Consider the following 12,208-nt stretch of genomic DNA (forward strand, 5'->3'; position numbering starts at 1 on the left):
TGAAGGTACGCCTGAAGTCATACCGGGTACCGGAGGCTCGACGACAAGCCATATCGGAGGAAGTAAAGACAATGTTATGCCTGGGGGTCATTGAAAAATCCCGGAGTGAATGGGCTAGTCCGATTGTCCTAATACCAAAACCCGATGGCTCCTTAAGGTTCTGCAATGACTTTAGGAGATTGAACGAAATATCCAAGTTCGATCTCTACCCCATGCCCCGGGTGGATGAGCTGATTGATAGGCTGGGACAGGCGCGATATTTTACCACGCTCGACCTGACCAAGGGGTACTGGCAGGTGCCACTGACGGAGTCCGCCAAGGAGAAAACCGTTTTTGTTACGCCGGAGGGTCTCTTCCACTATGTTGTCTTGCCTTTTGGGTTACATGGCGCTCCGGCCACGTTCCAGAGGTTGATGGACTTAGTGCTGGAACCCCACCAGGCGTATGCATCAGCGTACCTGGATGACATCATTATTTACAGCTCCGATTGGCAGACCCACTTGGAACAGGTACAAGCGGTGGTGGACGCGCTTCGAACAGCCGGATTGACAGCCAATCCCAAGAAATGTGCATTGGGACTCACGGAAGCCCACTACTTGGGCTACGTGATAGGCCAAGGAGTGATTAAGCCCCAAATTAACAAGGTTGAGGCGATCCAGAAGTGGCCTAGACCCCTGACCACGAAGCAGGTTCGGGCCTTCCTGGGTATCGTGGGGTACTACAGGAGGTTTGTAAAGGATTTTGTGGGACTATCAGCCCCCTTGACGGACCTTCTTAAAGGCAAGAAGTCCGTCATGGTGCGCTGGACTCCGCAGGCCGAGGACTCCTTCCGGGCCCTGAAGGAGGTCCTGTGCGGACAGCCCGTTCTGGTCAACCCTGATTTCCGGAAGGAGTTCATAGTACAGACTGACGCCTCGGAGGTCGGCCTGGGGGCAGTGCTGTCTCAGGTGGTTCAGGGGGAGGAACACCCCGTCACCTTCTTAAGTAGGAAGCTCACCCCTCCCGAGCGGAATTATAGCGTAGTGGAGAAGGAGTGCCTGGCGATCAAGTGGGCCTTGGAGTCCCTACGCTATTACCTGCTGGGACGTCAGTTTCGCTTGGTGACGGATCACTCTCCACTGGTCTGGATGAGGTCCGCCAAGGAACGGAATGCCCGGGTTGCCCGGTGGTTCCTTTCTTTGCAGAACTTCCGGTTTACGGTTGAACACCGGGCCGGTGGGTTGCAGGGCAACGCCGATGCCTTGTCCCGCGGCCCGTGTTTGATGGCTGGAGTTCAACCCCGCACGCTTGAACTGAGGGGGGGGGGATATGTGAGACTGTGACCGGGGTTATCTATGACGGCCGGTATGTCTCGCCCCGGTTGTGCTCACTCCATGATAGAAAGTAAATCCACTATAGGGTTAATGCTGTTTCCCTACAGGCTGAAGGAAGGGTTAAATAGAATCAGGAACAAGGGCAGGTGTGCCGGGAGTGAGGGAGTGAACAGAACTCCCTGAGTTTTCTGCTGGATAGGCACATGTATTTTTGTTATGGACTTTTGTTTGGACATTAAAACCGTGTGCTGTGAACCTTAATGCCTGGATCCCGTGTCTTCTGCTGCGCAGCCGACCGTGCTACCTCACAATACGCTTACACACATGTATATATACACACATTATACTGCATTTGTACACACACATATGGTATATATGTACTGTACATATGCAGTATATAGTGTATATAAACATATATGTACTTGCCAGCTCCTGCTGCTTCCTTTGTTCAGATCCCAGATCAGTCTTGGACAGGCAGTCATGATGAGGAGGAGGAGGGAACACAGGAATGCTGTGCTGCCCCTCCCCCTCAACTTCTGAACTGACACTACCAGTAGAGTGAGAGAAATGCACCAGGAGTACAGGCTGGGAGTCTGCTAATGACCCTCAGCTCAAGTCTGCTGCAAGCGTGATCCGAGTGTTATGTGACTGGGATCTGATTTTTGCAATCGGATCACAGGTGTGGAGAAGAGGAAGGGATTAATTTCTCCATCTTCTTCATTGTCTTTCTGTCTCTACGTATATCGTATGTGTAGGTCATCGGAGTGCAATCCGATGTTTCTCTCACACCCATAGACTTGTATGGGTGCGTGTGATCTGAGACTTGCTGAAAGTCTCAGCATGCTGCCATTTTTTCTTCATTCCGATTAGGGCTGGATAAAACATCGCAGATCTGAGCTACCTCATTACTTAACATTGGGCCAAGTGCAATGCCATATTTTCTGACATTGGACTCGAGTTGCACTGGTGTGACTCTACCCTTACACTAACATACATTCTCTGTACACTGCATCGAGGGGGAGCAGAAGGCCCCTTTTGTAGATAGGCCCTGGGCAACTACTCACTCTGGCCCCTTCTTATGCTGGCCCTATCCACAGGATATGCTATAAATGTTTGATAGAACTCGGTCCCTGAGTTGGGGTCATCGCATCCCACCGAGTGAGGCAGCATCGAGACAGAAAGAAAAAAAAATAAATAAATAAATATATATATATATATATATATATGTGTGTGTATATATATATATATATATATATATATATATATATACATATATATACAGTTAGGTCCAGAAATATTTGGACAGTGACACAAGTTTTGTTATTTTAGCTGTTTAGAAAAACATGTTCAGAAATACAAATATATATATATAATATGGGCTGAAAGTGCACACTCCCAGCTGCAATATGAGAGTTTTCACATCCAAATCGGAGAAAGGGTTTAGGAATCATAGCTCTGAAATGCATAGCCTCCTCTTTTTCAAGGGACCAAAAGTAATTGGACAAGGGACTCTAAGGGCTGCAATTAACTCTGAAGGCGTCTCCCTCGTTAACCTGTAATCAATGAAGTAGTTAAAAGGTCTGGGGTTGATTACAGGTGTGTGGTTTTGCATTTGGAAGCTGTTGCTGTGACCAGACAACATGCGGTCTAAGGAACTCTCAATTGAGGTGAAGCAGAACATCCTGAGGATGAAAAAAAAGAAAAAATCCATCAGAGAGATAGCAGACATGCTTGGAGTAGCAAAATCAACAGTCGGGTACATTCTAAGAAAAAAGGAATTGACTGGTGAGCTTGGGAAATCAAAAAGGCCTGGGTGTCCACGGATGACAACAGTGGTGGATGATCGCCGCATACTTTCTTTGGTGAAGAAGAACCCGTTCACAACATCAACTGAAGTCCAGAACACCCTCAATGAAGTAGGTGTATCTGTCTCTAAGTCAACAGTAAAGAGAAGACTCCATGAAAGTAAATACAAAGGGTTGACATCTAGATGCAAACCATTCATCAATTCCAAAAATAGACAGGCCAGAGTTAAATTTGCTGAAAAACACCTCATGAAGCCAGCTCAGTTCTGGAAAAGTATTCTATGGACAGATGAGACAAAGATCAACCTGTACCAGAATGATGGGAAGAAAAAAGTTTGGAGAAGAAAGGGAACGGCACATGATCCAAGGCACACCACATCCTCTGTAAAACATGGTGGAGGCAACGTGATGGCATGGGCATGCATGGCTTTCAATGGCACTGGGTCACTTGTGTTTATTGATGACATAACAGCAGACAAGAGTAGCCGGATGAATTCTGAAGTGTACCGGGATATACTTTCAGCCCAGATTCAGCCAAATGCCGCAAAGTTGATCGGACGGCGCTTCATAGTACAGATGGACAATGACCCCAAGCATACAGCCAAAGCTACCCAGGAGTTCATGAGTGCAAAAAAGTGGAACATTCTGCAATGGCAAAGTCAATCACCAGATCTTAACCCAATTGAGCATGCATTTCACTTGCTCAAATCCAGACTTAAGACGGAAAGACCCACAAACAAGCAAGACCTGAAGGCTGCGGCTGTAAAGGCCTGGCAAAGCATTAAGAAGGAGGAAACCCAGCGTTTGGTGATGTCCATGGGTTCCAGACTTAAGGCAGTGATTGCCTTCAAAGGATTCGCAACAAAATATTGAAAATAAAAATTTTTTTTGGGTTTGGTTTATTTGTCCAATTACTTTTGACCTCCTAAAATGTGGAGTGTTTGTAAAGAAATGTGTACAATTCTTACAATTTCTGTCAGATATTTTTGTTCAAACCTTCAAATTAAACGTTACAATCTGCACTTGAATTCTGTTGTAGAGGTTTCATTTCAAATCCAATGTGGTGGCATGCAGAGCCCAACTCGCGAAAATTGTGTCACTGTCCAAATATTTCTGGACCTAACTGTATATATATGAATAGAGAAGTGCTAATGTACAGCTCTCGCAATCCAGTATTAGGGCACGTTCACATGTTCAGTATTTGGTGAGTTTTTTACCTTAGTATTTGTAAGCCAAAACCAGGCGATGATAAAAGTACAAAAGTGGTGCCTATGTTTTTATTATACTTTTCCTCTGATTGTTTTGTAAGATGGTGGTCACGTTCCTACCCCTGAAGACACCAAATGTGTTCTTAAATATATATGTGTGATAAAATATAAAGTAATTTGATGTGGAAAGGTAAAGTAAGGTATAGGATTGCATAAGATATAGTGTAATGTATAGCTCTAGTGGTGTTGGTTAAATAATGTACTATAATCATGCAAGTAAACGTCGACATCTAGTGACCGGACATTATAGGAATATAGGTAAAAGGTTATGTAGTATGTTTTGGTTTGATAAGTTGCCTGGTGACTGACTGCAGGGCAGGAAACAAGCTATGTGCGCACGCTGCATCTTTTTTTTACCACAAAGATGCAGCGTTTTTATCTTGTGATGACCACAAAGATGCAGAATTTTTATTTTGTGGAGACTACAAAAAGCAGCGTTTTTGGCCAAAAAAAAGGCAGGAGTCCTACACCTGTCAGGCCTCTACTGAAGTGAGCCGCGGGATTAGCGCTGATGTCACTCAGGTGGTGTGCGGTGACAGCAGGAGTTCTCCACCTGTCACCGCAAACCACATGAGTGACATCACCGCTGATTTCGCAGCTCACTTAAGTCACTACTGATCCCGCGCGGCTCACTTCACTTGCGGCCTGACCCTCACAGTGAGCAGTCATGTTCTACGGCCGCTCGCTGTGATTGTCAGATATAGCAGAGCTGGATGCGTCGTGAGACCTTGTGTGGATTACGTCGGATCTGGAAGGGTGTTTTAGGGGTTAATAAAGTGGTGAAAGAGGGGGCTTTATTTGTGTTTTATTTCAAATAAGATTTTTTGGGTGATTGTGTTTATTTACTTTCACTTACAGCTTAGTGATGAGGGGGTGTCTCATAGATGCCTGCCATCACTAAGCTAGGACTTCGTGGCAGATATGGGCTGCTGCCATTAACTCCTTTTTACCCCGATTGCCACCGCACCAGGGCAATTGGGGTGAGTCGGGAAAAGTCCCGGGACTGTCGCATCTAATGGATGCGGACATTCTGGGCGGCTGCTGGATGATATTTTTAGGCTGGGGGGGCTCCCAATAGCACAGGTCTCCCCAGCCTGAGAATACCAGCCCCCAGCTGTGAGACTTTATCTTGGCTGGTTACCAAAATTGGGGGGACCGCACGTTGTTTTTTTTATTATTTATTTATTTCACTGTACGATACAGACCCGCCCACCGGTGTCTGTGATTGGCTGTAGTCAGACAGCTGTCACTCAGTGTGGGGACGGGTCTGCCTGCAACCAATCACAGCCACCGGTGAGCAGGAAAGGAGTGAATATGTTATGAGCCTAATGAGCGGCCGGCTCTGGAAGAGGAAAGTGCTGCCATGGCAGCAGTGTGACACCCAACTGGTGATCGGTGAGTATGATGCGCTTGCTCCTATCCCTTTGTTCCCGATTCTGGTCCCCACAGACTTTATATGGGGAGCAGTATCTTGCCAAATACCAGCGATCAATCCCCACCGACCCCGAGTTTAGTCAGAAAACCACACCAAAATGCATGTAAAATAACAACTTGTGTTTTTCATTGCAGTTTTCCACACCTCATTGAATTCAATGGCTGAAAAACACAGTGAAAAACGCCAAAAGAATTGACATGCTGCATCTTTGTGGTCACCACAAAGACGCAGCCAAAAAAACTGCAACGTGCGGACAGCAAAAATGAAATCTCATAGACTTTGCTGGGGAAGGAAATTCATGCAGTTTTGAGACCAAAACTGCACCCAAAAACCGCACAAAAACGCAGCAAAAAAAAGGAGCGTGCACACATAGCCTTAAGCTGGCGGGATTCGAACACAGGGAGAGGAGCCAGTCCCTAAAGAAATGTTGGTCTCCATCTTGGAATTCATATAGGAAACGGCTAGTGATAGAACGGACGTACAGTTTGTCAAGTTGTATTTTGGTCATATTCGGTGGGTGATTTGTGGAGGCTGCAGACCGAACAAGTGAAGTGTGAGGGAACAAACAAACACACGATGGCAGGTTGTAACCCAGAATGGAGATCAGCAATTAAACCTGAGACTGGTAAAGAATCCAAACACGACCCTTGTGGGTAAGGTCTAGAGATGGACGCTTAAAGGAAACCGTCACCAGATTTGGTGACTAGAAGCTGCAGCCACCATCAATGAGCTCTTATACACAGCATTCTAACATGCTGTATATAAGAGCTCAGGCAGCTGTATAGAATGCAAAAATCACTTTATAATATTCACCTAAGGGGCGGGGCGGTGCAGACTCTTCGGATGGGTGTCTCCGTTCTCCGGTACCGGCACCACCTCTTTCGGCCATCTTTGTTCTTCTTCAGGGACCTCAATGCTGGATAGTGTTGATGACGTAAAAAGCGTCATGCACCCAGGCTTCAGAAGAAGGAGGACAAAGATGATTTTTACATTCTACACAGCGGCCTGGGCTCTTATATACAGCATGTTAGAATGCTGTGTATAAGCGCTCAGTGATGGTGGCCGCAGCTTATAGTCACCAAATTGGTGACAGGTTCCCTTTAATAGCAGGCCCTGAGTACCTTACCGCTGAGAGGTAAAAGGTCGCAACAATGTTGGATGCAAAATAAGTAGAGTCCTGGGTGGCAGATCCTAGAGCATCGTTACTTACTGGGAGGACGCGGAACTGCGGGGTGGACTAGATTAACTTTCTCGTGCCATTCTGTTATGCTAGGGTGGTGGCAGGAGGTCTGGGAACATCTGCGATAACAACAACTAAGGTGAATTTGGAGGAAGTGTGCCTGTTGGTGCTTTGTGCTAAAGGAACCTTTGATAACAAGTGTACCCACTACATCTTGTGTATAATTGTCATCCAGTAAAACACTGTTGTGTACCCCCTTCACCACCGGGCGATTTTCCATTTTTAATTTTAGTTTTTTCCTCCCCTTCTTGCATGAGCCATAACTTTTTTCTATTTATGGTACCTTGTTTACTATATTGTAAAACTGATGTGCCAGTATGATGCCTCAGGTTGGCACGAGTTCATAGATTCCAAACATGAATGCTTTTACTTTTTTCTAACTGGTGACATTTTTTTTTAGACGTCTGTCCAAAAAGCGAATTGCACTTTTGTCGCCATTTTACGATATACATAGAGTTCTCATTTTTCAGGATCTGGGGCGCAGTGACTGCTTATTTTTTCATAAAGAGTTGCACACAAGTCACAATGTATAGGGGAATAATGAAAAGCAGAACTGCTATGGGAATGCTAGAATGAAAAATACAAAGAACTACCTGAAAAAATGAAAAACATGACAATGGAATATGCATAACGGCTATGAATAATAGGAATATAAGAGATGTTTAGCCATTGTATTGATCAATGCAAAATCGCCACAAAACCACGCCAAGGTAATCTCTATTTTTGGGGTCCCTAACCTATGTGTAACCTCACCTGCAGTTAAAAAACTTGCTTTGTATGGGAAGCAAAAATAGTGCGTGACTAATTCACCATGCCCTCACTTTACAGTTCTACTCCTGGTTTTGACTTACAAACAATGACGTGTAAAACTCACCAAATACTCAACATGTGCACATGGCCTCTTAGAAGTCATTTCCAGGGCTCCACCTCTGAACAGATCACCACCAGGCAGAACAGGGGTTAGTGACCCCCTTTTCTGGAGATGCATATCCCTTTTTGATATGTAATAAATGTGTAAGGTGAAAATACCTCTGTAGTAATCGCCATCTTAGCTATTCATGAGTTGCTATACACTAACTTAAAGGGGTTGTCCACTACTAGGACAACCCATTCTGATTCCACTTGTTTGCCCCAGTTAAAATAAAAGACCCTGTACTCCCCTCCCGTTCTGGCACCATACCAGCACTGTCTGTAATCGTGGCTTGGGGCTGACCTGACATTGCGACGTTACATGAGCCCCATATCCAATCACCGCCAGCTTTTCTACCCCGCCTTCGTACAAATTGAGTTAATCAACAGGATGTAATGTTACGGCTGCCATTCACTTCCTGTTGATTGCTCATTTAGTTCGAAGGTGGGGAGAGAGATGCTGGCGGTGATTGGACATGGGGCTCACGTGATGTTACAATGCCACGTGAGCCTTAAACCATGGTTACTGACAGCACTGGAATGGCAGGTAAGTACAGGGTCTTTTTTTCTTCCTGGGGGAAACCAGTGGAATCAGAAGGAGGTGTCCTAGTAGTTTGTAAGCAATAATCTTCCTCTCTTTCCATCTATCCATCTATCTTTTCTCTCAAAATTTAGAGATTCAGCTTATTTTTAAAGGTGTTGTCCAGGATTTGTATAATATGGAGGCTTTTTATTTACAGAAACCACCAAACTATGAGTTGTTAGATATTGCAACTCAAATGTATTGAAATTAATAGAGAGCTGTAATACCACACACGGCCCTAAAGAAAAGCAGCCATGTTTTACTTCTGGTAGGCACAATCAAATTAATGTTTCCTTCCATTAATGCATAATGATCTCCAGCAAGGCAATACAGTACTGGTCCTATTTGTCATTTGTAGTTTTGTGTAAGTCACTTTTTGATTTTTGTCTTGTGGTATTTGGTGCTAATTTTAGTGCCAAGTTTTTAAAATGGCACACGTGGAGTTGTGAGTTATGCGCAAAATAAAAAACGCTCTTATCTTTTAACTTTATTTGAGCGAGAGGTAGTGGAACGGGGCTTTCAAAAACCGCGCCAAAGATCCCAGATGTAATCTTGAATTAATGTATTTTTATTTTGGCATAGGTCTATGCGTTTCAGGAGGCTCAGCTCCCTTCCTCAGGACCAGCAAGCACAAGATACATCAAAAAAAGATTTTGATGTATCTTGTGCTTGCTGGTCCTGAGAAAGGGAGCTGAGCCTCCTGAAACGCGTAGACCTATGCCAAAATAAAAATACATTAATTCAAGATTACATCTGGGATCTTTGGCGCGGTTTTTGAAAGCCCTGTTCTACTACCTCTCTCTGTTATCTGCCGCTTGGGGTACTGCTGCCGTGATCCACATACATGCTGCTACAGGAGTTGTGCCTGTCACAACCCTGATTGGTGAGTAGGATTACTCTTCTTTACCCCCTGGTTATCAGGGTAAGACCCTATGCGCTTTCTTTTCCACAGGTCTTTTGCCTTTTTGAACTTTATTTGAACAAAAGTCACAGGATCTGATAAAATGTCGCATGCAATTCTAACATTTGTGGAAATATTTCTAATGTGCAAAAATGTACTGAAGGGGGAGGTAACTGGGGTACATTTGCGAAAAAACAAATGTGACTTTTCAAGAAGTCACAAATGGTGGGATATACTAAAAAGAATGATGATGAAAAGGAATAAATAATAAGAATGAAGATAACTTATTAGGTGTATATTATGTAGATGTATAAAAGGTTTCTTGGGCAAGTTAGACATGGAATGAACATGTAATATCTGTAGATAATAACAGAATGAACGCATATGCCATATAACCAGGTGTTATGCTCAGGTAACATAATATACACCTGGTTATATGGCATATGCGTTCATTTTCCTGTAATCTACAGATATTTCATGATCATTCCACACCTATAATGCTCAGGTAACATAATATACACCTGGTTATATGCCATATGCATTCATTTTCCTATTATCTACAGATATTTCATGATCATTCCGCACCTATAATGCTCAGGTAACATAATATACACCTGGTTATATGGCATATACGTTCATTTTCCTATTATCTAAATATATTTCCTGATCATTGCACACCTATAATGCTCATATATAATGTTCATTCCATGTCTAACTTGCCAAAGAAGCCTTTTATACATCTACATAATATACACCTAATAAGTTATTATCCTCATTCTTTTTATTTATTCCTTTTCATCATTCTTTTTAGTATGTCCCACAAATGGTGATTCTGCTGCGAAAATCAGGATTGCGAAAGACAAACAATGAACAAACAGCACCCACCACCACCACAAAAAAAAGAATGTATAGACACATAAGTAGAATATTAATGGAGAATTTGGTGTAAAGGCAAAGAATAACAAAACTAAACACTAAAAAAGCAATAAGGCAAATGCAATACTAGTATATGAACACCAAGTTGTGGTGATGTGCACCTTGAATGTAACAGGCTGCTGCCCCATAAATACCCTGTGTAATAGAAAGTGCATAAAACCTAAATGTTGTGAAAAGAAGAATGATACAGTTGTATAACAACAACCTCCTTGTCTCAAAGCAGGAAGAGCAATCCTGTAATGTGAAGGAGAAGAGAGTGAAGGGTCAGAGCTTCTGGCAGATCTTCTCTACAACAGATGGGGTTTATTACCGTATTGTCAATAGTGACCTGCTGTAAAGCTGCTGGTTTCTATCACCAGGCTCTGTACTCACCCTGTGTCTGCAGCAGATCCAGGAAGTGCAGCAGTCAGGGTGTGATTTTATCCTCGGCGTACAGTGGGGATGACTAAGCAAAGTGGACGTCAAGATCATGGGGCTGCAAAAGAGTGCAGAGAAATCAACTGGCCACAGATGTATGGTCACACTTCACTGTTACTTGTGCTAAAGGGGCATTTACTCTGCAAAATAATGGTGAAGGAGCGTTGTTAATACTAATTTGACAATTATCTTGGCTTGTAAACAGGCAAAACGATTGGTCATTTTGTATATTGATCCTCATTCTGGTGGGAAGTATAGTGTGTAACGAGAGTGTCCCAGACTGTGGTGTCTGGTTTCCCCCGGCTTCCCTCCCTCTGTTCCTGCATTGATATATCAAGCCTGTCTGTGGTCCCGGTGGCTTGTGGGGGAAGGGGACGTCCCTATTGATCTTCCTATCAGCCCCTGTAGCCAATAGGGGGCTGGTGTATGCCATTCCGTGTATATATAGTCCTTACCTCCTTTGTATGTCCTCTCCCCCCATGGTATTTGGGATCTAGTGACACGGTTTTCCCACCTTCTATCCCCTTGTAAATGTTTGGAAACACTTTTGCTATATGATATCCATACCTATTTCTTATCTGTTACCACTTACTGCATTTATGCTGTTCAAGTCACAGCAGTGTTAAAAAAAAAAAATGGAGAATAGTGATAGGGCAGAGTTCCACGCCGTCCTTGTGAGCATTGTTATCCCTTCTTATCATGGAGATCTGGTTGTTTACAAGTGGGTTTTTCAATATGTTTTGAGTAAAGCTGTGGCCAATATCCATCCAAAGTACAGTGTGTGGTGTATTGTTTTTTTGCTGCATGTGGTGAGGAGGAGGAATGGTTTAGGGTCATGCACACAGTCTCTGTGGTGCAGCCTCTAGTGCTAACAGAGCTCTGCTGAGAACAAAGGCAGACTATAGGCTGCTTTACACGCTGCGATCTCGCTAGCGTGCGTACCCACCACCATCGTTTGTGCATCACAGGCAAATCTCTGCCCGTGGCGCACAAAATCGCTCGGACCAGTCACACTACTTACCTGCCTAGCAACGTCGCTGTGACCGGTGAACCGCCTCCTTTCTAAGGGGGCAGTTCATTCGGCGTCATAGCGACGTTACTAAGCGGCCGCCCAATAGAAGCAGAGGGGCGAAGATGAGCGGGACGTAACATCCCGCCCACCTCCTTCCTTCCTCATTGCCGGTGGACGCAAGTAAGGAGATGTTCCTCGTTCCTGCGGTGTCACACATAGCGATGTGTGCTGCCTCAGGAACGAGGAACAACATCGTACCTGCAGCAGCAACGATAATTGGGAATAGGGGAGCATGTCAACGATTAACGATTTTGAACGATTTTGCAACCTTTTTTCGATCGCACGTGTCACATGCAACGACATCGCTAAAGCGGCCGGATGTGCGTCAC

The 12,208-nt window shown here is 44.3% G+C and overlaps 1 protein-coding gene across 1 annotated transcript in view; it reads right to left on the reverse strand.

The window, feature by feature from the left end:
• Positions 1 to 11,091, reverse strand: part of LOC142249377 (catechol O-methyltransferase-like) — a 48,396-nt gene extending 37,305 nt beyond the window's left edge. The window contains exon 1 of the mRNA XM_075321016.1: positions 10,763 to 11,091. The gene's annotated coding sequence lies outside the window, so the exon portion shown is untranslated. The remainder of the gene's footprint in view (positions 1 to 10,762) is intronic.
• Between the last annotated feature and the right edge of the window lie 1,117 nt (positions 11,092 to 12,208).

Source organism: Anomaloglossus baeobatrachus, chromosome 1, assembly GCF_048569485.1.
Source record: "Anomaloglossus baeobatrachus isolate aAnoBae1 chromosome 1, aAnoBae1.hap1, whole genome shotgun sequence".
In the NCBI taxonomy this organism is placed as follows: Eukaryota; Metazoa; Chordata; class Amphibia; order Anura; family Aromobatidae; genus Anomaloglossus; species Anomaloglossus baeobatrachus.